At 35.9% G+C, this 25,289-nt stretch overlaps 1 long non-coding RNA gene across 1 annotated transcript; it reads left to right on the top strand.

The window, feature by feature from the left end:
• Positions 1-15,574: 15,574 nt before the first annotated feature.
• On the top strand, positions 15,575-16,509 carry LOC125863744 (uncharacterized). Its single transcript, XR_007446211.1, has 3 exons — positions 15,575-15,873; positions 15,973-16,059; positions 16,301-16,509. It is a non-coding gene; the product is annotated as an uncharacterized LOC125863744 (long non-coding RNA).
• The last annotated feature ends 8,780 nt before the right edge of the window (positions 16,510-25,289 follow it).

Below are 25,289 nucleotides of genomic sequence, written 5' to 3'. Positions count from 1 at the left end.
ATGAAACCTTATGAGAGAGGTAGGTACCTAAAATTAATAAAGTCATGAAATCTCAATAAGTTATGTCGTATTGTGAACCGAAACAAAGTGATATTTTGTTGACGATATCTTTGATACGATAGCGTGCAATATTATAAAAGATTATGAGGATATAAATTTTATAGTCTATTAAAGCATGCCGATGTAGAAATAATTATCAAGTGAAAAATGGAGTGATGCATCTTAGTAAGTATAAAACCTATTTGACTTGTATTCTAGACACTAGAAGATGTCATACATTTAATATTTAATGTCATCACTTGACATAATTTATATGAAAATTCCTGAAGGGTTCAAAATCTAAAGCATATGTAAGTTTTTGGTAAAATTGTTTATAATTCTCATATGGATTAAATCAATCAACAATTCTTTCGTATTGTTATGCAAGTTAATAACATTAATTGAAATCCTAAATAATTTTCATAAGGTAATAGATTATTTGCTTAAAGAAGCTGAAGTAAGGAATTTGTCATATTATTTAGTCCTGAAAGGAGAATTCATAAAAGAAAATAGAAACAAACACATTTCATTAAAGCTTTTCTGCACTCATGAACTCCAAAATAATGATGGTATCAATGTGCAACAAATTCGTTTGAACGATGATGTGGCTAATTTATTCACCAAGTCTTTACCAACTATAACTTTCAAGAAGATGGTACTCAAGCTTGGAATGCGAAGATTCAAGTCACTGATTGAGGGTCTTATGAAGGGGAGTTAATACGTATTGTACTCTTTTTCCCTTACAAGGTTTTTCCCCAATGAGTTTTACTTGTAAGGTTCTTAATGAGGCAGTCTAGATATGTATTATTAGATATGTCTACTCTTTTCCTTCACTTTCTTTTTTAAGTTTTTTTAGTAAGATTCTTAATGAGGCACATTATCTATGAATTACGCAAGCAAGGGGGATGGTTATTTTTGAAAATCAAAATAAGGAAGAAGTTTCAGAAAAAAATTGGATGAAGTAGTGCTCTACGAGTCCGACCTACGGATCATAGGAAGTCCTATGGGCCGTAGGAAATGAACAGTAGAACCCAAGTTGAGTTTTTTGGAAAATCAAGCCCAGTAAACCATTCAACAATTGACAAGGATGGTATGTCAAATAGGCTACGCAACATAGGAAGGTTTCGTAGAAAGGGCCCAAACTTAATGAAATTTTGAGTTGAGAGTTGAGGTCTACAGAATATAGGAATTTTGACGGTCCATAGAAATGAGTCGTAAGCACTACCCAAGATTTTATCCCCAGCCACTTGACCTACTCACAAGTACAGTCCGTAGGAATTTCTATGGTCCGTAGGTCACAACTGTAGGACTCTCCAATAGTTATTTAAAAGGAAGTCTTGGTCTTTTCCTATACCCATAATTCCTATATTGTGTCGTTTCTCCTGTAAATAAGACCCAATAACTGATTTTGACTCCTAAATCTACCCATTCCAAAAAACAATCTCCTGAATTCTCCAAATTTCTCTCAAAGGGTTTTCTCTCCAACGCTCTCAAGGTGTAACACCTCGGATTAAAAAAAGGTAGAATAGCAGCTTTCTTCAGGATTTGGTGCAGGTTCCGACGGAAACACCTACGACCCATGGATTGACGCACGGACCGTAGGTCAACGCCGTTGTTGGCCATCCCAAGATCCTAAAATTTCAAGTTTTAGTACTTTTTCAATGGTTCACCAGGACGGTCCATCGTTTAATGTACGATTCATAGGTAGGTTTCGTAAGAGAGTCCTAGACTTAGAGAAATTTTGAGGTCGAGAGTTTGGACCAATGGTCGTGATCCACAGTCTGTCGATAGACCCACGGACCGAAGGTCTGGTCCGCCATTGGGGTCCATTTTAGCTATTTCTGAGTCCACCAACGGTCGACCAATACGGTCCATGGCTGAACCTCCATGGATTTCCCAAATTCTCCAATCTAATTGTAAAGTTAGAAATCTCCAATTGAGTTAGGGATATCTTCTATGTCATGGGTTCCTTCAAATATTGATTTATTTGATTTATTTATGATTTATTATGCATGAATTGAGAAGATTCTATGTTTTAAAGATGAACCCCCATGAACCTATGCATAACCCATGTTTTCTAGATTAAGATGATTGGAAGTGGGTTTTGAACTATGAAAAGAGAATTATGGAATTATGCATGTTCCTATGAAATTGTTAAATTATGATGAAAGTTGCTTTGAGAGTAAAGCATATATGATGTTGATGTTGTTAATTGTTGTGAAAGGTTTTCACATAATGGATTCTAAGGTTGAAAGGTCTTATCACCTAAAATGAATCAAGTTAAGGAGCTATTTTAATGAAACCTAGCTTGGATTGGTTACTTAATTGAACCTTTCAATGGATACCTATGACTTAGCTTAGATTGGAAATATGATGTGCCCTTCCATGGATGATAAAGATATGTTAAGAAAATGACTATTCCATGGGATTTACTCTTAGTACCGAGAGGATATTGATATGGAAGCTCTCCCGTTAGTAGAAGTCGGGTTTCTAGAAGCAATCTCTTTATCTCATACATATGTGCCCTCATATGATGATTGTCTTAGATAGATATTAGCTAGTGGATCCATAAAAGCTAGAAGTTCATGGTCTTTCCTTGGTAAGTAGGACACCCATTTATGGTGTGGGGTAGACACCTTATTCTGTGTTGATAGCTCACATGGTCTCATATGTCGATTAATCTTAAATATTCCACAACAATGAACTAAGGTTACTTCAAGAAGTATCTCACATGTGACTTAAGATGATGTCTATTTGCATTGACCATGTTTTATGACTTATTTCTTCTAGTTCCTTTACATTTATGTTTTAGCTTGATCATTGCATCTTTATGAAAATGTCCCTTTCAGCATGATTTCAGATGTTTTATGCATGGCTTTCATACTTAGTGCATTTTTGTACTAACGCATACTCTTGCCTACATTTCTTATCTAAATGTAGGGTCTAACGCTCTAGACTCGCACTTCCTTGGCTAAGGATCTATTAGTTGAAGTTGGAAGATTGGTGAGTCCTGATACAATCGAGGACCGAGCGTTTTGATTTTTGTACTAACGCATACTCTTTCCTTTTAGATTTTGACTTGATGTACGGGATATATCCCAATTACTTCTTATGTACTAGATGGCTTTGAGACATTTTTAGATTCTGCTTCATTTAATAAAACTCTATGCTTTGAAATGATCTTTTAAATGTCTTGATTTCTATTATGTTGTACAATGTATGCTAAGTGGCTTGTAAGGGGCCTCTTGGGGTCTCATACGCTATGTTACACCTAGGGTCCACCTTGGGTCGTGACAAGGATTCTAGGGTTCTTCAAGATTCAAGCCTCATTTTCATCAATTTCTTAGGGCTTCTATCTCAAGTAATGTAGGGTTTCATCAATGGGTACTATTCACCCATTGAACCCAAAGGTTTCTCAATCTCTTCAAGTCAAATTCAACTAAGTTGATTAGGTTTTCATTCAATTCCTCATGGGTTCTATTTATATGGATTCAATTGATTGATTATGATCTTATTTTGATGATTTAGACTCAATTACATGTTTTTCAACTAATTCCATGTAAACTCATGCATTGATCATGATTTTGACTATGAACCCTAAATTGCATAAACTTGTGAAGAAGCTATGAAGCTATGAATGTGTCTTTCATGAATTTTTACATGATCTATGAAAAGAAAGGTTTTATGACCTAGGTTTCTTTAGATTGGCATCAATGAAATTGTGAAAGGTTTCCTCAGATATATGGATCATGGTTTTGGTGAAAGGTTTTCTCAATCATGCATGATTCAAGATTTAAAGATCTATTCTATGATACTTTTAGCTTGGATTATTAACTTAATTGTGTTGTTACATGGATGATATTATGCTTATATTTATGAATAATTCCATTGGAATTTCACTTAACACTGAGAGGTTATTGAGATGGAGGTTCTCCCATTAGTAGAGGTCGGGTCTCTAGTAGCAATCTCCTTGTCCCAAACTACATGCCCCCGAGGTTGTCTTAAGTGACATAGCTAGTGGATCCACCTAAGCTACAAGTTATGATCTTTTACTTGGAAGTAAAGACATATTTTTTCGTAGTTGGAGTAAGACACCGGATTTCATGTTATAGCTCACATGGTCTATGTCGGTTAATGATAAATATCTCACAAAACAAACTGAGTTACTTTCATTTTTTTATGAATTTTTCTTGTGATTTTAAAATGCATTGGCCATGTTCATAATTTATGATGTCTCTTTAAAATCTTTTACGATGTTTAGCTTGGTCATGCATTCCATGTTTTCGATTATGTCCTCTTATGATCATGTATCATATATTATTGAATTTCCCTCATACAGTCATACTTACTACATTCCATGTACTAATGCATATTTGTGCCTATATTATTTCACTAATGTAGGGCTTGACGACTCCTCTCCCTCCTTTCGTGGATAGTTCATCATCTAGAAATTTTGAAGACCTGTTAAGTCCTCATACTCTAACAACGATGTAACCTTTATTGCTTTTCTTATGTCTTAGGTTTCGGATGTTGTATGTGGTGTACAAGTTACCTCTTGCTTTTTGATGTAATAGATGGCTTGTCAAGACTATGTTCGACTTCGACTTCTTGTTGAAACTCTTTTATTAATATGAAATGTCTTACTTTGTCTATTACTATGTGTATATATATGTATGTCAAGTGTCTTGTATAGGGCCTCTCGATAAGGGCGGAGCTATAGCTGGCGACACGGGAAAATTAGATCGTGTATATAGATAAAATATTATTTATTATGGGGATATATAAATAAATTAACATTCGTAAACACAATAAAGGTCTATGGTCCAGCGGTAAGTGTGTTGATTTTAGAGTCTAAGGTCCCTGGTTTGATACCTCCTGCATTTCAACAAAATCTTCCTTTTTTAAACAGAAATAGTTGTCCAATATCTTTCTATTTCTAGCGTTAAATTTAATTACACTTCATTCAATGAATTTATTAAGCTAAAAATTTAAAATTTTATTGTTTCTTTATATTTTCGATTTATATTAAGCAAATAGTTAGATTAACACCAACCTATGAAATTACATTTAAAGGTAAACTTAAAAGTCACTTTCCACTATTATTCTTTTGATTATTTCAAAATTATTCTTTTAGGAAATGTAAAACACTTAAGAATCTCATTAAAAATGGTAAATATGGGGGAAAGTTTCAACAATTCTCTTGAACTATAAAAAAATTCACTCTTTTAAAGTTTGAACACCTTGATAAAATTCCTAGTTCAGCCACTGCCTCTTAAGGTCTTATATGACATGTCACATCTAGGTTGTACTTTGGGTCGTGACTGTTATAAATATAATGAATGTCTATCTTTTAGAGAAAATTTAGGAACCTTAACTTTGGGACCAAGTCAATTGTTGCCTATAAATAGAGGGGTTCTCTTCATTGTAAAACCATCCCTTCAAGATAAATAATAAGTATTCTTTCTTCTCCTTACTTTATTCTCATTGTTATATATAGTTTCAAAACACTTTTATTATTAAAAAATGAAAAGTACCTTTTTTATTAATCAAAACAAGCCAAGGGCATCATTTAGAGTTTGACTTTCTCCTTTTAAAATTAAAAAATAATTACTGTTTGTTTTTCATTTTGTTTAAAAAAATCAGCCACCTTTGGTCATAAAACTATGAATACCCTTGACAAAAACGTTGGCTCCGCCATTGTTCTGCTTCTCTAATTGTGACAGTGAAAAATCTATCATTATCTACTGGCTGGTTGCTTGTGTATGTATGTAATATATGCAAGTGGCTACTTTGTGTATGTATGCAATGTATGTTACTTTGTTGAACCTTAAAAGTCATATACCAATTTTAGAGGTGATGTGAAATTATATGGTAAAGGATGACAATAGTAAAAGAAATTAACTCACACAGAAAATAGATATCCTACGGGCCAAGGTAAGGACAATAAACTTCTAGCTTAAGTGGCTCCACTAGCTAAGATATCCTACGGAGACACGTAGTTAGGGACAAGGAGATTGCTACTAGAGATCATGCCTCTACTAACGGGAGAGCGCCGCATAAAGGAACAATTTAGCTACCAATCCAAGCTAAATTAATTTAAAATAGCTCCTTATATCTTTATTAAACTTAGGTGAGAAAACCTTTCAACCTTATGAATCCTTATGTGAGAAAACCTTCCACAATTTCATTGATATTTTCATCTAAAAGCACGCTCAAGTCATATACATCAATTTCATAAAAACGTGCATATCGTCATATATTCATAATTCATAGTTCATAAGCTTCATCATGTGTTCATAGTCAAAGATCATGGATCATGCATGGGTTTATATGAATTCAACTCAAACACATGTAATAACTTCAATTCATGCTATAGAAGATAGAAAATAGCTAATTGAATCATAATTGAGAAGAACCCGGGAAAATTGAATAAAACCCTAATTTTGAATTGAGAATTGAACTTGTAAAATTGGGATATTTGGGGACCCAATGGAGGAAAGGACTCCACTAGTGAATACTAGCATACCTTAATGATCAAAGCCCAAATGCTATGGTGAATTGAAAATCCTTAGTTGAAAACCTAGCTTCTTCTTCCTTATCTTGAGAGAGTTGAAGGGGATGAATATGGTAGGGAATTTGGCATTTACGAGAATGATTTAGAATGAATAGTTTAAGAACTTAAAATACATATATAGGGCTTAGAAAAAGGGGTCAAAATGACATAGCTTAAGTTTTAAGCACTTAGGGAAAATACCCAAAAACCACTGAAAAATTAACCGTCGGACTACTCTACAGATGTCACCTACGGATTATAGAACACTCTACCGTCCGTAGACCCCAACCATAGAACTCTACTTTGACCATAATATTTCACTAAGTATGAGACCTTCTGATAGCTCCATGGACACGACTGAGGTTATAGAAACCCTAGAAAGACCATCAAGGTCTCAAGATAAAGAGTTACAAGCTAAGGTCGTTGGGCTTCAATGGAAAATCAAGAAGATGCTTATGATGGAAGAAAATGCCAAGAACGAGTACAAGAATTGTGGAGATGAGTGGAGTAGGTGCTACACATATTTCATGGTTCAAGTCCAAGCCCAAATAGAAGAAGATTGGGCCACACAAAGCCCAACAAAGGAGCCCAAAAAGCTGAATGGTTAAAGTCAAAGTTTAGTCAAAGATTCCTAGTTTAAAACCCTTTATTTAAAGTTTCCTAGTTTAAAAAGTTTCATAGTTTAAAAGTTTTCCTATTTTAAAGTTTCCATAAAAGTAGGATTTAAATCCCATTCTATTTGGGATAGGTTTTCCCTATATATAAGGGTTTCATTTTATTATTTTGACAGACAACATTATTATTAATTGAGAGTTTCTCTTCTTTACTCCTTTGTGTGTGGCTACTTGGAATTTATGTTACAACCTCATAAGAACGATTCTTAAGAGGTGAGATTAATTCTTTAACTTGATATCTTTGGTTCTTATTCGTAAATTATAGAAGGTAATTAGTCTTCTAGTAATTATTGTCTCTAGTTTCTTTGTAATAGGGGTCTAGATCACTTTAGATCTAAGTTCTTGAATTGACTCTATTAGTATCATAATTAGTCTTAATCCGCTAATTTTGAATACTAAGATCAATTAGGGTTCTTAGTACTTTATTTTGAAATTGGGAATTTTATTCTTGAATTTCGCATATCTTTCAATTTTTGCTTTAATCTTTATAATTTTGCTTCCGCATTATTTTCATATTTATTCTGGTAACCCGATTCTTATCAAGTGGTATTAGAGCGATTCTATCAAGGTTCCGTTCTTGATAATCTTGGGAGTTTCAAAATAAAAATCTTTTCTATTTGCTTAAAAGTTTAGCAAAAAAAAATTACCAAAAAAAGGAAGAAAATATAATCACTTATTTCAAGAAACTCCATATTTTTTTTATTCTTGATTTTTTTTCAAAAGGAAAATCAACAAGAGGGGAAATTTGAAGTTCTTTTTTCTTCTTTTTTTTCACAAAGTGGTTTTTTTCTTGTCTTGTCAATCCCAATTTATCTGGGAATTGATAATTTTTTTCTTTCAACATCTTAGTTCTAAAAGGATTGTTACTAGTAGGGTTTATATATAAATTCTAAAGGAACTAGCCAAAGGTTGTAATTTGAGTGGAAAAGGCAAGAGAGGGTGAGATCAATAGAGAGAAAAGAAAAGCCAAATTTAGATATAATTGTTTCTTTTAATTTTTTATTTTTATTTTGAGATGTCTCCAACAGGAAAGGATAATTAAACTGGAACTCAAAACGACGAATTAATGAAGGCGCTCCAAATGATTACTGATTGACTTGATGCGTTAGAGATTACACAAAATCCATATAATCCACTGAACATGACCGATGTGCGGAGGATCAATCAAAACCCGACCCCTCAAGTTAGGAGACAAGTTTTCCGAGCTTCTCAAGTCCAGCAAACTTAGGATCAATTTGGTGATTATGAAGATGAATTTGAAGAAGCTTACCAACAGAGAAACGAAAGGAAGGTGCAACGAGTTAGGGTTGAAGATGACAATCTTAGTAGCATTAAGATGAAGATTCCTACTTTCAAGAGGAAAAGAGATCCAGACTTGTACCTTGATTGGGAGAGGAAAGTGGAGGCCATCTTTGATTGTCATAACTACTCTAAAGGTAAGAAGGTTAAACTTGTTGTGGTTGAATTTTCTGACTATGCTGCTAGTTGGTGGAAGAAATTTTGCAGAGATAGAATAGACAATGGAGAACTACCCATTGTGACATGGAACAAGATGAAGAGGGTTATGAGAAAACGTTTTGTCCCATCTCACTTCCAAAGAGATCTACAAAAACGCCTTCAAACTCTGAAGCAAGGTTCTATGTCTGTGGATGATTACTTCAAGGCTATGGATATGACTATGATCCAAGATAATTGTAATGAGGACGAGGACGCTACTATGAAAAGATTTCTTAATGGTTTAAATGGAGAAATAGTTGATGTAGTAGAATTTCAACAAATGTGGATTTAGATGAATTGGTTGAGTTGGTTGTAAAAGTAGAAAAACATAATAAAAGGAAGCAACAAGCTAGTTCATGGAAGAATCGATCTTCTACAACTACAAGGAAGCCATGGCCAACACATAAGGAGAAATCTATGCCTAAATCACAAGATGACAGGAAGGAAGGTAAATAGGAGGCCAAAGATGGAGGTAAGACTTTTAACACAAAAATACCTACTACTTCTACCCCTTCTAGTGCTATACAATGTCACAATAGTCAAGGGAGGGTACATAAGGCGTTTAAATGTCCAAATAGAAGAGTTGTCATAATTAAGGATAATGGGGAATATAAGAGTGAAAAAAGTGAGGGGGAAGAAGAAAAAGACTGTGTTAGGGGTGAGGACGAGAGAGATGTGGCTCCTCATAATGAGGGACAATTTTTGGGGGTAGTTAGGTGTCTTATGAATATTAATATGGGAGACCTTGATGAGGCATAAATAGAAAATATTTTTCATACACAATGTGGGATAAAGGGTAGAATTCGCTTTATAATCATTGATAATGGTAGTTGTGCTAATGTAGTCAATACATATGCTGTGGAGAAATTGGGGATTCCATGCACAAAACGTAAGGCCAATTACAAGCTTCAATGGCTGAATGAATGTGGGGAGCTTAAGGTGAGTAAATGATGCATGATTTCCTTTTCTATTGGAGAGTATTCTGATGAAGTTCTTTGTGATGTTGTGCCAATGCAAGTTTGTCATATTTTGTTGGGCTGACCCTGACAATATGATAGATATGCTTCCCATGATGGGAGGAGGAATAAGCACTCTCTTGAACATAAGGGCAAAAAGTATATTCTTGCACCATTAACTCCTCAAGTGTATGAAGACCAACAACGACTAAAAGAAACAATGGGAAAACATGGGGAGGGATAAAAAAAAAAGTCAAAAAATTGAGAGAGGGAAAAAAATTCAAGTGAGGCGTGAGAAGAGGGAGAGCAACAATGAGGAAAAAGAAAAGGTGGGATTGAGTGATAAAAAAGAGAGACTTGGTGAGAGGAAAGAGGCTAAGGGTGAAAAAATAGTGAGTCTTGCAAAAGCCAAAGAGTGCTTACTTGCAAAATAAAAGAAGGGTTGCCCATTGTTCTTCTCACTTATAGGGATGTTATGATTAACTCTAACGATTTAACTCCCTCTTTGCCTAGCGTTGTATCAACTCTTTTGCAGGATTTTGACGATGTATTTCCTCCAGATATCCCTAAGGGATTACCTCATTTGAGAGGAATAGAACATCAAATTAACTTTGTTCCTGGATCTCAACTTTCCAATAGGCCCGCTTATAGAAGAAATCCAAATGAAACAAGAGAACTACAAAGGCAAGTAGAGGAATTTCATGAAAAGGGGTTTGTGAGAGAAAGCATGAGTCCATGTTCTGCCCCTGTGCTTGGTACCAAAAAAAGATGGAACTTGGAAGATGTGTGTGGATTATCGTGCTATCAACAAAATAACGGTAAAGTATCGACATCCTATCCCCCACCTAGATGATATGCTTGACCAATTGTATGGCTCTAAAATATTTTCAAAATTTGACTTAAAAAGTGGATACCACCAAATTTGAATGAATCCTGGAGATGAGTGGAAAACTGCTTTCAAAACTAAGTATGGATTGTATGAGTGGTTGGTAATGCCATTTGGCTTAACTAATGCACCTAGTACTTTAATGAGGCTAATGAACCATATCTTTAAATATTTTCATGGCAAGTTTGTGGTGGTATATTTTGATGATATTCTAATATTTTCTACATCACTTGAAGAACATGTAGAACACTTGAGGTTAGTTTTTGATGTGCTTAGGGAGCAACAATTGTATGCTAATCTATCCAAGTGCACGTTTTGTGTTGACAAAGTAGTCTTTCTTGGTTTTGTTGTTAGCTCGAATGGTGTTGAAGTTGATGAAGATAAAATTAAAGCAATAAAAGAATGGCCTATTCCTAAGAGTGTAACTGAAGTGAGGAGTTTTCATGGACTTTCTAGTTTTTATAGGAGATTTGTGAAGGATTTTAGTACAATTGTTGCACCATTAACGAAAGTCATTAAAAAGGATAAGGTATTTAATTGGGGAAAAGAACAAGAGCATGCATTTAATGTCTTGAACGATAAGTTGTATTCTGCTCCAATGTTACAATTACCTAAATTTTCTAAATCTTTTGAAGTTGAATGTGATGCAGTGGAAAGGGCATAGGGGTTGTTCTAATGCAAGATTCTAAGCCTATTGCATATTAGTGAGAAATTGAGTGGAGCTACATTGAATTATTCTACTTATGATCGTAAATTGTATGCCTTGGTAAGGGCTTTGGCTACTTGGCAACAGTATTTATGGCCACGTGAGTTAGTGATAGAGACTGACCATGAATCACTAATGTAACACCCCGTATCCGAAACAAATCAAAAATTCCAAATTTTCAGAAGTTGCAGGTGCCACCGACGAAAGCCAACTACGGACCGTCAGTCGACTGACGGTCCGTTAGTCAGCTCCGTCGATGGGTCAGTCAAATTCCAGCCTTCAGTTGTGAATGAAGGTCGACCAGTATTGACTGTCAGTCGAATCACGGTCCGTCAGTCCCGTTCGTTGGTCACTCCGACAACAATTAAGTCGTGAGTCTTATGGTCTTTTCCTATTTCGTTGGACCCCTAAGCTACGTCGTTTAGACCCTAAATTATGCAGTTTTAGTCAGTTTAAGCCTAGAAACTTAACTAGAACTTACCTAAGTCAAATCATTAATCAAAACCTAGAAAATTAGAACATAAGAGGAGAAAGAAGTCAAGAACCCTAGTTCAAGAACGCAACAAGATTTCATCAGTTCCAGCACCAAAATTGAAAGATTTCTCCGTGGAATTCATCACCAGGTATTTGGGATTTCACTAGTGGGTGCCTTTCACCCATTAGGTCCCTAGTTTTCAGTCAGTTTCTTGATTCCCATATTATGACTAGACCTAGGGTTTCTTGAATGTTAGGATTGTTGGGTTCTTAGATGTTAGAATGATCCAAATCAGTTTGTACGTTAATATTCAGTTTATTGCATGAATTTCATAACCCTAACTATGTATTTCTTTAGTTCTTGAATTACACACGCTAGGTCAGATATTTCAGTATTTAGCTATACATGCCTTTGTTTATGAATGCATCATTATCAAATTACTTGTTGCATTCTCAGTTTTGCATGTTCAGTTTGAGCTAGGCCTGTGCAAATATCGGGTCAAACCATTAACCCGAACTTATTTTCGGTTTATTGGGCTAACGGGTCGGGATATTGGGTAATTGGTTCGGGGCTCGGTTCATTAATTTTTTTTATTGGATTAACGGTTCGGGGGTCGGGTTGGGAAGGAAAAATCTCGGGGTACCCGATACCCCGATAAGACCCGCTATTTTTTTCCCCTAATTTCTAATTTCAGAATTCTCATTTCTCTGTTAGGGACTTAGGGTTTTTAATTTTTAGGACTTGAAAGTTGAAATTCTTCTCGCCGCTCCTGCGACGACTTGACTCCAGTCACTCTCACTCAGGTCTCAGGCGTCCGGCAAGGCGAAGGGAGTAGTCACTCAGGCGAGGACGCAACTTGCAAGGTAACGATTAACGATGACAGTCTGACACCTCAAGCTTGCAATTTTTTTATTCGTTCCATTTATCATCATGTGTCTATTTTCATTATTCAAACGAAGGAACAAAATATTGACTATATTCAGTGCATTTGTGTACTATATTCTGGTCTAATGGATGATTTTCATTTTTCGTGATGGTGCAGTTCATTTGTAGCAGCCTATTTTGCATTGGTGTTAAAATTTTCTCCTTTAAATGTCATTTGTTGGTTGTCTAATAGGTGAACAAGCTCAAATTTCAGAAGTTAGAAGCTCGACTGCTCGAGACTAGACTTCGAGTCTCACTCTTCTCAGTTCTCACGACTTCTGCACAGACCTACTCGGCTCTCCAGTCTTAGGTTCTCACTTCTTAGTCACTCACTGCTCACGCCTCACAAGTAAGTCTCAAAATTTTAAATTCACTTAATTTCAAGATTTCACTATGAAGTGTGATGTTTGGATTTGATTTATGAGAAAATGATTGTGGCTGCACTTTCATTTCACGACGTTTGGATTTGAATAATGAGAAAACTACAATTGAAATAGTTGAATAGACATTACTGTTTTATTTGAAATGGCATTTGGTTTGTTTGACTTGCTGCTTTGTGTGATACTGTGATGTGTTTATTGTCATGACTCAAATTGGGGTTCAGATACATTAATTCTACTGGAGGATGAAATTTCACTAACATTATGTTCTATAACATAGACCAAGTTGATCAATATTGTGATTCAGCAATTCTTATTCTTTTATCAAAATTACACAAACACGATTACACACTACAAATCAAAAGCAGCAGCTTGACAAGGAAAATAAATAAATAAATAATGTAGTTACTATTTCTTACCATAGATGGAAGAATACAGTGTAGTCAAGGTTAGTAAAAAGCCAACCTTGTTTTAACAAATCTTTACCTAATACTCTGTATCACTTATTAGACGCCTATGCCGATTGTAAATTTGTAATGCTTCTCAATGAAGACCTTTGAAGCCCCTTGTACAGTTCTGCGCCAAGTCTATGTACAAGAAAGAAAGAAAAACTAGTTACTCTTTGTTTAGTTCCTTCAAGGCTTCAATAGTTCATTGCTTCATCGACCTCTTATAAAAAATAGTTCAATAAACAATTATTTTATATCTTTTCGCAGTTTTTGGTGAAAGTATCATGGCTGAAAATATAATAATTGATAAGGTTGTTGGTGAAAGTGGAGCTTCTAATTCAAATGCAATAGGTCAAAGTCAATATGTTGAGTCCCAAGTAAAGAAAGGAAGGAAAAAAAGATCTCGTGCGTGGGATCATTTTTCTCATAAAACTGATTATGATGGAAGTGAAAATGGTGTTTCCAACTACTGTAAGAGAGAGTATTTTGTTGACACAAAAGAACATGGTACGACGTCAATGCTTACTCATATTGCCAAATGCCCAAAGTTGCCTTATAATATTGATATTAAACAATCAAAATTAGCATTTCAACCAATAATAGGGGGTAACAAGGGTGATGTAGTTGTTGTTCCATGGAAATTTGACCAGGAAGAGTGTAGAAAGGCCTTGTGTCGTATGGTAATTATTGATGAACTTCCTTTCAGATTTGTTGAAAAGGAAGGTTTTAAACAATTTATGAAAGTAGCACAACCTTGTTTCCACATTCCTTCCCGTACCACTGTGACTCGTGATTGTTTTGATCTTTTTTATGAAGAAAAACATAAGTTGATGGCTGTTTTTAAGGAAACACAACAAAGGGTGTCTTTAACCACGGATACTTGGACTTCCATTCAAAGAATCAATTATATGATCATTACGGCTCATTGGATTGATAAGAATTGGACTTTGCATAAACGAATTATCAATTTTTGTCCAATCTCTAGTCATAGAGGTGAAGATCTTGGAAAGTCTATTAGTAAGTGCTTACATGAGTGGGGATTGCATCGAATTTTCACTGTTACAGTTGATAATGCTGGTTCAAATAGTGTGGCAATAACTGAGTTGTCTAAGCAACTAACTAAATGGGGGACCAACCTAATGGGTGGTAGTCACCTTCATATAAGGTGTATGGCTCATATTGTAAATCTTATTGTTTAAGACGGTACAAAAGAAGCAAATGTGTGTATTGAACGGGTTAGGCAAGCAGTAAGATACATCAGGCAATCTCCTGCCAGGTGGAAAAAGTTTCAAGAATGTTGTGAAGATGAAAATCTTGCTAAAAAGTCTTTATGCTTGGATGTTCCTACAAGGTGGAATTCCACCTACATGATGTTCAATCGGGTAATTGAATATGAAGGTGCAATTGTAGAGTACGCCGATCGTGATATTGGCTTGGCACTACATCTTAAGTTTGTTGATATTGTGGATAAAAATTCTACAGGTACACTTTTGAGTAGTGATTGGGAGGGCGTAAAGAGAATTACAAAATTTCTTGAAATGTTTTTTAATCCTACTTTGAAGATATTTGGATCACGATATGTTACATCAAATCTGCATTTTCTTGAAATTTGTCAAGTTGGTGTTTACTTGAATCAATTGATATCAAATGATGATCATGTTTTGGCTAAAATGGCAGAAAATATGAAGGAGAAATTTGACAAATATTGGGGTGATACTGAAAAAATGAATAAGATGGTTTTCATACCATGTGTTTTGGATCCTCGTCACAAATTTAGCACTCTTGGCTATGCACTTAAGAAGATGTTTGGAGAAAAGGGGGCTGCTGTAGAAATTAGTGTGCGAAAGTACATGGAATCTTTGTTTAATGAGTATACAAAGCATATTTCAAATGATAAAAATGGCTAATGTTCTTCAACTGAGGTGGATACTTCTGATTCAAGCTCTGTAGGAGGCTTGGGAAATTTTTTTGAGGAATTACAAAAACATACATCTCAAAGGGGAGGAGCAAGTTCAAAGTCAGAATTATTTAAATATCTTGATGAAGAAATTGAAGTTGGAAAATCAAATTTTGATGTATTGCTTTGGTGGAAAGTTAACTCACCTAGATTTCCACTTCTTTCTGAGATGGCTCGTGATGTGTTGGCGATTCCCGTTTCAAGTGTGGCGTCTGAATGTGCCTTTAGTACTGGAGGGCGCATACTTGATTCATTTAGGAGTTCATTAACTCCTAAATTGGTACAAGCTCTAGTGTGCCTTCAAGATTGGCTTCGGAGTGAGCCACAACCCATAAGTATTGAGGAAGATTTAGATTTTCTTGAGCAACTTGAAGAAGGTAAGAAAAGAACCTCATTGATGTAAAATTGTGAATAGTTTATTTAATATTTTTATGGTTTTGGCCTTGAGCCTTGACTTGTTTCGTATTTCTCTTTAGATTTGGCTAAACTTGGAAAAGAACTTTGCATTGATGACATGTAAAATTGGAGGTTTCCTTCACTAACTCTACTAAAGGAGAAGGAAGGTAGATGTCTTACTATTGAGGTGGATTTTTATATACATGTGTTATCTTATCTTTATGTCTGATTTATGATTGACTTCTCTTTTTTGATGACTAATGAGAGTGTTAAATTATGGTTAATACAAATACTTGTGCAAAACAAGCTCCATGTAGAACTTGGTGTTCTTCATCAGTTTATCTTGACTTTTCTTTCATTTTTAGCCATCAAAATATCTAATACTTTCTCTGTTTCTTTGTCAATCAGATTTCATCATGCCTCGACTTCATGATTCTAATGCTCGATCACCTGTTTGGAATCACTATGAAAAGCTTGAAGAAAAAGAAGATGGATCGTGGATAGTAAAATGTGTTCATTGTGGCCGTGTTACTTATTACCATTCACACAAAATTGGGACTGCCTCCTTAAGGAAGCATGTTAAGCATTGTTTGGAAAATAGGAACCAGAATCATCAACTCTTAAGGATTGATGACTAGTTATTATTTTGTTTACTTGAACGTGAACTTTTAGTACTATGTTTGGACTTAAATTTTCAGGTTGTGTGACTGCTATTTTAAATTTTTGAAATACTGTTTGTGCCTGTGTGGGCTATGACAGACTGGCAGTGAATGTTGTGCTGCATTTTGACTTCTGCAATGTTGTTGGCTTGCAGCTTGTAGTGCTGCTGTTTTATTCAGTCTTTGATGGGTTGATGTGCTCTTTTAATTTCTTCTGCTGCTAAGTGTTTGTAATATTTTTCTATATTATTGGAATTAAATTGCTTCCTTGAGTCTAGTTTTGTCACCATACTATGGAGATCACTTTGCAGGTTGCAGTAGTCTATAACATTTATTGTTTGAATAATGTTATGATGCTTAAAATGCTTTCCATGATATGTGTCTGTCACAAATTTTCTTGATGGACAGAAGTCCACCTTTGAGATGTTACTGCAGGTTAGTAAAGGAACTAACTTCTTTGCCATCACTATATCAGATGAGGAAAGTCGATATGCTTGATGGGGTTACAGTTGTCTGTTCTGAAAAAGTTAAGTATGAATTGGTATTGGATGGAAATGACATTGAACTTGTTTCTCGGTCTGCTGCCCTCATAAACCAAGTAGAGGTGACAGCCTTAAAAAGAAAACGTTTTGCCTCTATTTCGTTCGTGTTTCCAATTTTCTGATTGCAAATTGCAGTCTGTAGTAAATAATTACATGGAGTTGATTAGTTTAATTATATTGTCTTCAATTCTTCATGTGATTTTTTATTTTAAAAAATTGTGTGATATGTTAATGGTTAACCCGATAACTGAACCGATAAGGATCGATAACCGATTAACTGATAACTTAATGGTTCTTTAACGGTTTAGCTAGTCTACAAACCGATAACCGATAAGCAAAACCGATAATGTTCAAAACCAAACCGAACCGACCGATATGCAGCCCTAGTTTGAGCTATCCAGTAACTTACATAAATTCATTCATAATGTGTTAATCACTTAATCCATTAGGAATAGCATAATACCGAGTTGGACTAGGGTTCAGCGTACCCAAATAGTCCTAAAACTACTAGCCACATAGGTTGTAAGTCCCCTTTGTGGGCATCATTTCAGTGATCACGCCGGCATGCCTCTATACCTCTTGCAGGGTATATTGGGTTCTCTCGATGGGGCGTATATATCGGACTCCACATTTAGCTCATGTGGTTTTATTATCGGCTATTAGTAGCTCCCACAGTTTAGCCAGATTCTATTGCATTGACCATTTATCAGTATATCCAGTATTCAGTTTCAGCATGTTATAAATTGGTCACTATATTCAATTATCTCAGCATTCAGTATCTATATCATGTTCAGATTATGTCATTGCTTATTTTCTTTGTTTAGTTAAATGCTATTTCAGTTGTATTCTATAATGTATGCTCAGTACCCTTCAAGTACTGACGCAGACTTTGCGCTACATCTTCTCGTGATGTAGGTTCAGGTTCTCAGCATCCAGATCACGCTTAGATCGGTTCCCGATCTCCAGTTCAACAGAATCAGTGGTGAGTCCTCATTCTCTGAGGACAATAGTCATGAGTTTCTTGTCAATATTTTTAGTCCTTAGTTTCAGTTTTGCTAGACTGAGTTGGGGCCTATCCCAGCATTTCTAGTCAGTTAGAGGTTATTTTAAGACATAGTTAGATTCAGCTTAGTGTTGAGTTAATATAATCTTTGTAATAAACTCATTAGTTATCATTTATCTTAGTTATAGTATATGGGTATTCCCATCTTTTCATAATTATTTATGAATTAGTTTCCGCATCAGTTTATTATCTTTAGTATGATCATGATCAAGCCAACAAGGTTAGCTTGGGATCACTTGTAGTTCTAGGTCATGTGTCCGCATCTCGGGGGTAGTCTCAAGGCGTGACAAACTTGGGATCAGAGCACTAGGTTTAAGTGTCATAGGATTTCTGAAAAACCTCACTAAGTAGAGTCGTTTTCATGGGTGTGAAGTGTACCACATCTAATGAGGGTGAGGCTACAAAGTGTTTTAGGAAATCTTCATTTTCTTGTTACTCTTATCGTTTGTAAGGTATGATCTAAATTCCATTCTAACTCGATGTTCTACATTTCAGTGATCATGCCTCTTCATAGAGCTAACGCCAGGAATGTGAATGCCAGAAACGCAAACGCAGCTCCTCCAGTCCCTGATCAATAAGTGTCGAATACAGAATTCAGGAATGCTATTTAGATGTCGGCTCAGAGTGTGGCCAACCAGAACAATCAGCGGGCTCTAGTTCCAGTAAATGCCAATGTTGGGTCAGCTGCAGCCAGGGTGCGAGACTTTGTTAGGATGAATCCACCAGAGTTCTTAGGATCGCAAGTTGAAGAAGATCCCTAAAACTTCATTGATGAAGTCAAGAAGATCTTTGAAGTGATGCAGGTAACTGGGAATGATCGGGTTGAGTTAGCATCTTACCAACTTAAGGATGTGGCTCATATCTGGTATGCTCAGTGGAAGGAGAACAGGGGTACAGATGTAGCTCCTATTACTTGGGATTGTTTCAGCGAAACCTTTCTGGATAGGTTTTTCCCCATAGAGTTGAGAGAAGCAAGGGCCAGGAATTTATGGAACTTAAGGCAGGGTAACATGACTGTCCAAGAGTATGGGCTCAAGTTTAACCAACTCTCCAGGTATGCTCCTCACATGGTTGTTGATTCTAGGGCACAGATGAATAAGTTTTTGTATGAAGTGTCAGACTTAGTGAAAATAGAGTGCAAGAATACTATGTTGTTGGGACACATGAACATCTCTATGCTCATGACTCATGCTCAGCAGGTTGAGGGTGATAAGCTTAGGGAACAGGATAAGGAAACTAAGAAAGCAAGAACATGTAACTACGAGTATTCCCAACAAAAATCGGGTGGTGGAAATCTATCGCAGTTTCAGTAGAAGCCTTCGACTCCAGCCCCTTCATCAGCTAGTGTTCTATCCCCCCAGGTTCCATAACGATCAGAAAGGTAGTTCGTTAGGCTCTAAGTCTCAAAGTAGTGTTTCAGGCACTAAAACTTGCCCGAAATGTAGTAAAAACCATCCGAGCGAGTGCCTTGCAGGTAAGGAAGGATGCTTTGGGTGTAGTTAGTTTGGTCATAGATTGAAGGATTGTCCTTCTAGACAGGGTCAAGGAGGAAATAATGGTAGAGCTCAGTCTACAACTTCAACAACACCAGCAGGTCGCCCAACTAAGCAGGGTAACTCGTCTGGTACAGGTGGCGGACAACGCCAAAATAGGCTCTATGGTCTTCAGGCTCATCAATATCAGGAAGATTCTCCTGATGTAGTCACTGGTACGTTACGAGTCTTTGATCTTGATGTTTATGCATTGTTAGATCCAGGGGCTACTTTGTCTTTTGTAACTCCTTACATAGCAGTCCAATTCAGTGTTAGCCCAGAAACTCTTTCAGAACCCTTCTCAGTCTCTACTCAAGTCGGTGACCCAGTTATTGCTAGACAGGTCTACAGAAATTGCCCTATCACAGTGTCTCAGAAAGTCACCTCGGCAGATCTTGTAGAGTCAGAAATGGTAGACTTCAATGTCATTCTAGGCATGGATTGGTTACATTCCTGTTATGCCTCAGTCGATTGTAGAACTAGGATTGTTCGTTTTCAGTTTCTGAATGAACCAATCTTAGAATGGAAGGGTAGTAGCTTAGCGCCTATGGGTCGATTCATTTCTTACCTTAAGGCCAGAAAGATGATCTCTAAGGGTTATCTCTATCCTCTAGTTCAGGTTAAGGATTCTAGTTCTGAATCCCCAACTCTTGAGCCAGTTCTAGTAGTCAATGAGTTTCCAGAAGTGTTTCTAGAAGTGTTTCCAAATGATCTTCTCGGAGTTCCTCCCGAAAGGGAAATCGACTTTGGAATTGATCTCCTTCCAGATATCCAGCCTATCTTTATTCCTCCATGGAGCCTGAGCTTAAGGAATTAAAAGAGCAGTTGAAAGACCTTCTAGATAAGGGTTTCATCAGACCTAGTATTTCGTCATGGGATGCGCCAGTGTTGTTTGTGAAGAAGAAAGATGGTTCACTCAGAATGTGTATTGACTACAGACAGTTGAACAAGGTCACCATCAAGAATAAGTATCCCATCCCCAGGATTGATGACTTGTTTGACCAACTCTAGGGTGCTAGTCATTTCTCGAAGATAGACCTCAGATCCGGTTATCATCAGCTTAAAGTCAGAGATAGCGACATTCCGAAGACAGCCTTCAAAACTCGGTATGGTCATGGATTAATTGTTAGAGATAGCGACAGTTATACATACCTCAGTTTATGAATGCATCATTATCAGATTAACTGTTGCATTCTCAGTTTTGCATGTTCAGTTTGAGCTATACAGTAACTTACAGAAATTCAGTCATAATGTGTTAATCACTTAATCCATTGGGTGTAGCATAATACCGAGTTGGACTAGGGTTCAGCGTACCCAAATAGTCCCAGAACTACTAGCCACGTAGGTTGTAAGTCCTCTCTGTGGGCATCATTTTAGTGATCACGCCAGTATGCCTCTATACCTCTTGCAGGGTATATTGGGTCCTCTCGATGGGGCGTTTACATCAGACTCCACATTTAGCTGATATGGTTTTATTATCGGCTATTAGTAGCTCCCACAGTTCAGTCAGATTCTATTGCATTGACCATTTATCAGTATATCCAGTATTCAGTTTCAGCATGTTATAAATTGGTCACTGTATTCAGTTATCTCAACATTCAGTATCTATATCATGTTCAGATTATGTCATTGCTTATTTTCTTTGTTTAGTTATATGTTATTTTAGTTGTATTCTATCATGTATGCTTAGTACACTTCGGGTACTGATGCAGACTCTGCGCTACATCTTCTCGTGATGTAGGTTCAGGTTCAAAGCATCCAGATCACGCTTAGATTGGTTCCCGATCTCTAGTTCAGTAGAATCAGTGGTGAGTCATCATTCTCCGAGGACAATAGTCATGAGTTTCTTTTTCAGTATTTTTAGTCCTTAGTTTCAGTTTTTCTAGACTTAGTTGTGGCCTGTGCCAACATTTCTAGTCAGTTAGAGGCTATTTTTAGATATAGTTAGATTCATCTTAGTATTGAGTTAATATAATCTTTGTATTAAACTCATCAGTTATCATTTATCTCAGTTATAGTATATGGGTATTCCCATCTTTTCATATTTATTTATGAATTAGTTTCCGCATCAGTTTATTATCTTTAGTATGCTTATGATCAGGCCAGCAGGGTTAGCCTGGGATCACTTGTGGTCCTAGGTCCCGTGTCCGCGTCTCGGGGGTAGTCTCGGAGTGTGACAACTGAGGAACTTGAAAAGGCAAGCTAAGTTAAGTACATGGCATGCCAAGTGGGTGGAGTTCATTGAGACATTTCCTTATGTGATTTCATACAAACAAGGTAAGGACAACATGGTGGCTGATGCATTGTCCCGAAGGTACGTGCTTGTTTCTACCTTTACTTCTAAGCTAATGGGATGTGATCACATTAAGACTCTATATGCTAAGGATTTAGACTTTAGGGTTTCTTATGATTCATATTTGAAGGGACCTTTGAGAAATTCACTCTACGTGATGGGTTCCTTTTCAAGGAAAATAAGTTGTGTGTGCCTATATGTTCATTGTGTGATGTTTTTGTAAGAGAGGCACATTGTGGGGGGCATATGGGTCACTTTGGAGTGCCAAAAACCTTAGATATACGTGCTAAAAATTTCTTTTGGACTAGCATGCGCAAGGATGTAGAAAAATTTTGTGCACAATGTTTAGAATGTAAACATGCTAAATCTAGGGTTTTACCACATGGGTTGTATACTCCATTGTCTGTTCTAATTTCTCCTTGGATAGATATCTCTATGGATTTTGTCTTAGGTTTACCAAAAATGAAGAATGGCAAGGATAGTGTCTTTGTTGTGGTGGGTAAATTCTCCAAGATGGCTGGCTTCATTCCATGTTTGAAAACTAACGATGCTTCTCATGTGGCTGATTTGTTTGTTAAGGAGGTGGTGAAATTACATGGCATACCTAGAACTATTGTTAGTAATAGGGATGTTAAGTTTTTAAGTCACTTTTGTTGTGTTCTTTGGGGAAGTTTAGGGACCAAATTGTTGTTTTCTACTTCTTGTCACCCCCAAACCGATGGGCAAATTGAGGTGGTGAATAGAACATAAGGGAACATGTTGAGGGATGTTTTGAAAGGTAAATTAACTTCTTGGGAGGATCACTTGCCTTAGGTGGAATTTGCTTATAATAGAACTATTCATTCTTCTACTGGGTCTTCTCCTTTTGAAGTTGTTTATGGTTTTAACCCCCTTACTCCCCTTGATTTAGTGCCACTGCCTACCAATGATATTTCTAGTCTTGATGGAAAGAATAAAGTTGAGATGATGAGGAAGATACATGAACAAACTAAACTGGCCATTGAAAGACGGAATAAACAAGTTGCCTTAAGAAGAAACAAAGGGTGAAAGCAAGTCATTTTTGAGCCTAGGGACTTAGTTTGGATTCGCATGCGTAAATAACTGGTTCCCACCAAAAGGAAGTCTAAATTGCATCCTAGAGGCGATGGACCCTTCAAAGTTCTCGAGCGCATTGGAGACAATGCTTACAAATTTGATTTGCCTGGCTAGTATCAAGTAAGTGCTACTTTTAATGTTGCTGACTTGTCCTTGTTTGATGTGGGGTCTAATTCGAGGACGGATTCTTTTCAAGAAGAGGGGGATGATAGCTCCATGGACATGGCTGAGGCTATAGAAGTCCTTGGAAGACCATCAAGGTCTCAAGATAAGGAGTTACAAGCTAAGGTCATTGGGCATCAACGGGAAATCAAGAAGATGTTTATCATGGAAGAAAAGCCCAAGAACGAATCCAAGAATTGTAGAGAAGAATGGAGTAGGTGCTACACATATTTTATGGTTCAAGTCCAAGCCCAAATGGAAGAAGAATGGACCACACAAAGCCCAACAAAGGAGCCCAAAAAGCTGAATGGTTAAAGTCAAAGTTTAGTCAAAGATTCCTAGTTTAAAAACCTTTATTTAAGTTTCCTATTTTAAAAAGTTTCCTAGTTTAAAAGTCATCCTAGTTTAAAGTTTCCAGAAAAGTAGGATTTAAATTCCATTCTATTTGGGATAGGTTTTTCCTCTATATAGGGGTTTGATTTTATTATTTCGACAGACAACATTATTATTAATTGAGAGTTTCTCTTCTTTACACCTTTGTGTTTACTTGGAATTTATGTTACAACCTTATCAGAACGATTTTTAAGAGGTGAGATTAATTCTTTAACTTGATATCTTTGGTTTTTATTCGTAAATTAAAGAAGGTAATTAGTCTTATACTAATTGTTGTCTCTAGTTTCTTTGTAATAGGGGTCTAGATCACTTTTGTTTTAAGTTCTTGAATTGACTCTATTAGTATCATAATTAGTCTTAATCCGCTAATTTTGAATACTAAGATCAATTAAGGTTCTCAGTACTTTATTTTGAAATTGGGGATTTTATTCTTGAATTTCGCATATCTTTCAATTTCTGTCTTTAATCTTTATAATTTTGCTTCCCCATTATTTTCTTTTTTATTCTAGTAACCCGATTCTTATCACCTTCCTACGAGACCTAACTATGACTCGTAAATCTTTTGACACACCGTCCTAGTCGACCGTAGAATGTGATATTGCAACTTATTTTTTCCATAAATTTAACCCACTTTCTTCGGCCCATAGACCGGACGCGTAGAACACAACAGCAGAAAAAAAAATGCTATCATTTCCGTTTTCCAAAATCCAAGGTGTTAGATTTTTTGACCATTTTTAGATTATAATATTTAACTTCTTTACTACAATAATTTAGAGATAACGTTAGCGTAAAAGATAAAACTAATTACAAAGCAATAAAAAATTAAAGAGATTTAGATTATTTTAAAATAAATTACAATATATGTAGATTGAATCTTAATAGACTCTCTATCATAAAATTAGTCACATGTAGAGATTAAATTTGAAGGATTGTTAACAAAGACAATGACAGAAATGATTGGGAGATTTTGAGCCTATGACTTTACAGTGGCCTCCCTTGCAATTTTGCTTGCAAAGATTATCACATGTTGTTTCATCACTGGAGCCTGGAACACATCTCCCGATGTGGTTGTCAGTGCAACATTTCAAACCATCTCCTTGGACCAAACCTAAAATTCAAATTTGATTGTAGATTTTTTTTATATCAAGCTTCAAAATTTTCTAACATGAGGTATCAGGTACATAATATAATATTAAATATATAAGTGCATTATTTGATTTTATCCCAAATTTGGGAAACATTTATATGCATTATCTTATAACTTCAACTAATCACTTTATACGTTCGTTTTTTGTAAAATAAATCAATTTTTACTAATAATAAAAGTAAAAAAATTATAAAGAAAAGAAATTGACTTGTTGATGCTACAGGTGTTAATGGTTTGGTTTGGGCGTATTTTCACTTAAGGACAACCAAACTTACTAAGTAGATTTTTCAAATATTGGAACCAAGCAAAATCAATTAAGCCAATTTTTTATTTCTTTGATTTTGTTAGTTAATATGGGTTTTTGTCGATTTTTTAAAAATATATAATATTATATTTTTTAATTTATTCTAAACATGAAACAAATTCTTGAATTTATAAAAGTAAAAATCGAACAAGAAAGTGAAGACATATATTGGATGTCAAACACCAAGAATCAATATTGTAAAAGATT

Source organism: Solanum stenotomum, chromosome 1 (genome assembly GCF_019186545.1).
Source record: "Solanum stenotomum isolate F172 chromosome 1, ASM1918654v1, whole genome shotgun sequence".
In the NCBI taxonomy this organism is placed as follows: domain Eukaryota; kingdom Viridiplantae; phylum Streptophyta; class Magnoliopsida; order Solanales; family Solanaceae; genus Solanum; species Solanum stenotomum.
The sequence above is the reverse complement of the archived record's forward strand: the minus strand, read 5'-3'. Positions and strand labels throughout refer to the sequence as shown.